We start from the raw sequence: 5,202 nt of genomic DNA, 5'->3' as shown, positions 1-5,202 counted from the left end.
CAAATAAATATATTTATTTTTCGAAAAATGAGTTTTTATTACCATTTCATTTTTATCATGAAATGATTCTAATATTAATATGTTAGATTGTGCTTCAAAATTACATAATCTATCAAATATAATTTTTAAAATTAATTTTTATAAAGTAATATATTTTTATGATTTTTTTTTTTGTTGAAATGTGAAATATAATAGTACTAAAAAATATAAAATAATTAAATTTTTATTAGTTTTAAAAAAATAAAATATTATGGAGGCTCAACAAGGAGGCCTCCATAATCATGGAGGCCTCCACGTAATTATGGAGACCTCATGGCCTCCAAAATTCTGGAGGCTCATGCTTGAGCCTCCAGAATTACGGAGACCTCCATGTTAAGGCCTTCGTTATTACGGAGGCTCATTTGAGCCTCCGTAATTCTAGAGGTTTGAACACGAGCCTCTATTTACTTTACTAAAAAAAAATTCATAAAAATATATTACTTTATAAAAATTAATTTTAAAAATTATATTTGATAGATTATGTAATTTTGACGCACAATCTAATAAATTAAAATTAGAATCATTTCATGATAAAAATGAAATTGTAATAAAAACTTATTTTTTGAAAAATAAATATATTCATTTGTTAACATGTTTGTCTTCATTTTTTAAAATTTATTTTTCTTTAAACATATTTTCAATCATATATTTATGGAATTCACACTTTTGCTCTTGAATTAGTATGGAGAAATAGAGAGGCATGACTGTAGTATGTAAAAATGAAAAAAGAGTAAATATGGCTCTATGACATAATCCTCCATGCCGCGTAAATTGAGGAAAAGCAACAAAGTCACTGTATCAAACACGTAAGATAAACGACGTCGTTGCTTTCTCTCAATAAAAAAAAAAAGCTACGGTGAGACAAAATGGAAGAATCTACTGTTCTTTTTATAGTAGCGAAACATTGCCCTTTTTATATAGTAGTGATATATATATATATATAATGAAAATTGTTCTAAAGTAGCAAGTGACCAATCAAATGCTAAAAAATAAAATTTGCAATATCAGCCGTGAGTCACCAAGTTAATGTTGCTCAGTGGTTTTTTATTGAAGTCTTGAGAGATTTTTCAGTATTTTTTATCAGATCGATCACATAGCCAATCTAATAGAGCGAGCTGGATCAAATTGATGACCAAATCACGAGAATTTTGATTGAATCGCCATGAAGGTCTGACTTTTAGAATACCGCTCTCTACTCCCATAGTCAGTGATACAAGATTATAGTCGTTCCCATACATATAGAGAGTGAAAGAACAATCTTACAATCCACTTCTATTAGAAGTGCAATCTGAGTTAATCAAAGCATTATCCAACAAAGGTTTTGCTATATGTACACTCCAGTATACACACCTCTTACAAGAGAAGGATCCGATTATTTTATTGGACGTGGAATCTCCTCTTTTGAGGACTGTGTACACCGGAATGTACAAATAGCATTTCCCATCCAAAACTTTGAACCTCCTAAACCACCTCAAAGCATACCAGTCAGCCTCCATTATCACAAACACCCAATCATGAGCAAAAATTAATCCCTCTTGAAGGGCCTCTAAATATGAAATATCCCACCATGTTCTATGTACAAACCGCCACCATTATTTACAGGGGCGGACCCAGTCGTTTTGAGTTGTGAGATCAAAAATTAGAGTCGTGCTATAGTGTCCACATGAATGACCATGGGGTTGATACAACACACACACATGAGGTCGCGATCACTTGCGAGTTCTTCCTCACGAGTTGTTCTTAACTCCAAAAATTAATGTGTAATTTCTTAAAACAATATAATATTTATAAAAATAAGTTAATACGTATTTTGACATCTTGAAAGTGTCTTATAATTCTATCATTATTAATATTGTTAAATAAATTTTGCTACATGTATAGTTTTGTTTACCATGTCATTTATGGATGTTGAGCTAATGATGAGTAAATCAAATTGGATTAAAAAAGTAAATGAAATTTAAGTTTAGCCAAAAAATAATTTGAAAGTAATTCAAATTACATTTAATCCGTAACGATTTTAGAATTTTTGACATCATATTTGATGTAAAACTTTCTAATAAAATGATGTCAATTATATTGGAAAATTTATTGTGAAAAAATAATAAATATTAATGAAATAATTGATTTTTTTTTAAGACGAGTTAAACGCCTCTTTTAATACGTACGTTTAACGCATATTTAACTATTTTCGATATCTGTTTGGACCATTCGATATAACAACAATGTAGTTTTCATAAAGAACTTCTAGATGATGCAAGCGATTTGTAGATTTGGATAGTATATGATCATTGACAAATTTTAAAAGTTATCATATTATCAAAATTTTCGCAAATACTAATTTGGAACGACCTTTTTTGATACATCGTAACTTTTGCTATGGTTGATCATTTTGCACACCACTAAGAAGTGAAAAACTAAGTCATGAGCATTTAGAAATGATATTAAAAATATAATATTTTGATTTCATTTGGTATGTATTAAAGTGGGTCGAAAACGGGTTAAAATAACCATTTTCTTTAAAAAAAAAAAAACCAAAATTTTGTGGGGCCATCGAGCCCATATGACCCCTTGTGGGTCCGCCCCTAATTATTTATAACGGATAACTACTCAAATGCCAGTATCCATTTAAATTTCAATCTGCCCATCGTTGGTAGCATTCGAGAGCAGCCTCGCCTCTTAAGCATTAAATTGAGCGCCAACTAGGTAAAAAATTTGAGCTTAATCTTTTTTCTTTTTTCAATTTTCAAAATTGGACTAAATTTTTGTTCCCTTATAAAATTAGTATAAAATAGACTAATTTTCTTTTTCTCTCAACTCACTTTGAAAGTAACTTTTATAAAAGAAATAACTTTTTCATAAGTAAAAAAATGTAACAAATTGAAACATGTTCATTATTAAAATTTACTTAAAATGTAAATTGAACTTACTGTAAAGCTTAGCCAAACGTTTCAATACGTGTAACTTAGATGATAAAGGAGAAGATTAGGACCAAAAGATGGGACCATTCACCGTCCCATTGCCTTCTTTTTTCACCTAACATAAGGGGTGACTTGCGCCATACTTCCCCCCAAAAATAAAATGTTTGAGGGGCCTTTCTACTTAATTAGCAATCATCCTCTCAAAGAAGAAGTGGGAGTTAGGAACAATCAAAACCCTAAATTGTTGTTGTCTGCTTTTTGCTTAGATTGGTTTTTACCGGGATCAACGCGATCGTGCTTGGTTTTCTTTCAGTTACAATAATTAAATTTTTAATCTGTGATTGGCACGAATACTCAACTAAATTTGACAGATATAGATTTAAAAAATTGCAACTTCATTTCCCTTCTCTAAATTGTCTAGTGTAATTCAACTCTTCTTCCCAAACACGACAATATAGTATATTTGGTATAATTGAATTAGATTAAAAAGATACATTGAAATTTTCATTTGTAATTTTTTTTTCCAATATGATTTAGTGTGAGGTAGGGGAAAAAATGGGGTGAGCAATAGCGAACGGAGCAGCAATTCATTTGTATGAGCCGCTAGCAAGTCGACTCGTCAAAATGAGTGAAAATACAATATAAATGGCAAGCAGAGTAGGTGAGCCAAGTCACAGTCCGTTTGAGTGAGACAAATCGTGCTCATCTCATCCCACTTCTCATTCCTATAATGACATACTTATTTAGTAGTTTTCATATGTTATATTGCTTTATTGGTAAGATATAGCAGTGAAATTCAATCTTCTCATTTCTACGAAGAGGGCGATCTCCAAGTTAAAATAAAAATAAGAAATCAATTCATGAGACATGGAATTGGACTTCTTGTAGGTGCAGTGTACAAACAACTCTTGTTCCTTGACCTGTTGGGATACATCCCGCGATTTACTTTCCTCACAAAACTCTAGGAACGGGGCGGTGAAGATTCTCAAGATTGGGGTTCTACTTTTTTTTTTCTTTTTTTTTTTTTGGTAAATAAGAAAACAAAATAAGATGAAATGTCACTAGTGATACCAAACTTCGATGGCACATGTATAAGCAACAGATTCTAGTACAAAGTACGAGTTAAAGCATCTGTCATGTAAGAAGAAAGGTCAATTTCATGATAATTACACAACGATATATATGTTTACAAGAGTCTACACTTGTGGTTTCCCTGAAAATTAAATACTTGTACCAAATTGAGTTTAAAAAAAAAAATGGAAATACTTCTACCAAACTGACACATCCAGTAACGATTACTTTTCATCTTTTTTGCTAGTTCTAAGAAACTTTTTCTCATCGCACTCTAGTCTTTGTTTAATACTGAATTTTAAGAAAAATATTTGTTACTTGTTTATAAAATTATGAATGTGAAATCAAAAAATGAAATTATAAAATTATATGTGATGGGACACATCAAAGAAATAATGTAAATAGATAAAGGTATCCTTCTTTAGTAAATTATACATGAGGAATTATCAAAAATGTCACTTTTTTTGATATATATATATATATATATATATAGAGAGATAAAAGAAGTAAAAAGCCTATTTAACATCAAAGAAATATATTCAACAAACCCTCACTTCATCCATCTTCTTCATTCCTTGATCAATAAGACATTACTATTAGATTCATCATCCATTTTGAGAGGTTAGTTATTATGAATTTTTTTAATCGAATAGCTTACTTTTTTTTTAAATGATAAAAACAACATGATCATCAAAGTGAATAATGCTTTTGAAACTACTTATGCAAATGTTAAGTGGTAGCAACCTTATCAAACCAGTTTTCATCTTCATTTGAATCATATTACACAGTGGTAGCAGCCTTACCAAACTGAAGTCGAAGTACGTGTCAGTGATTAAAATGTCGAACATAGAAATGTGAAGAATAAGACTATGCATTAACAAATATTCTGACTTCATTCAACAATGTCGAACGATGAACAACCATCGCGTATCTCATATAAATTCATTGTTTCTCCTGTCACCCCAATAATGTGAAAAGCAGTCATACATTATAGATAAATAAGCAAAAATAACAACAATCTAATCAAAGTTATCATGGAAGTCAATTGATGAACGCAATTTGTCATAATCGTCCTCGTGCACATAGATCTCTACCCACTTCATGTGGGCAGCCAAAATGACATTTCAGGGCGAAAATGAATTCATCAATCAAGCAGAATGATCAAAAAAATACG

This window comes from Olea europaea, unplaced genomic scaffold (assembly GCF_002742605.1).
Source record: "Olea europaea var. sylvestris unplaced genomic scaffold, O_europaea_v1 scaffold662, whole genome shotgun sequence".
Taxonomy (NCBI): domain Eukaryota; kingdom Viridiplantae; phylum Streptophyta; class Magnoliopsida; order Lamiales; family Oleaceae; genus Olea; species Olea europaea.
Note: the sequence above shows the minus strand (reverse complement) of the source record.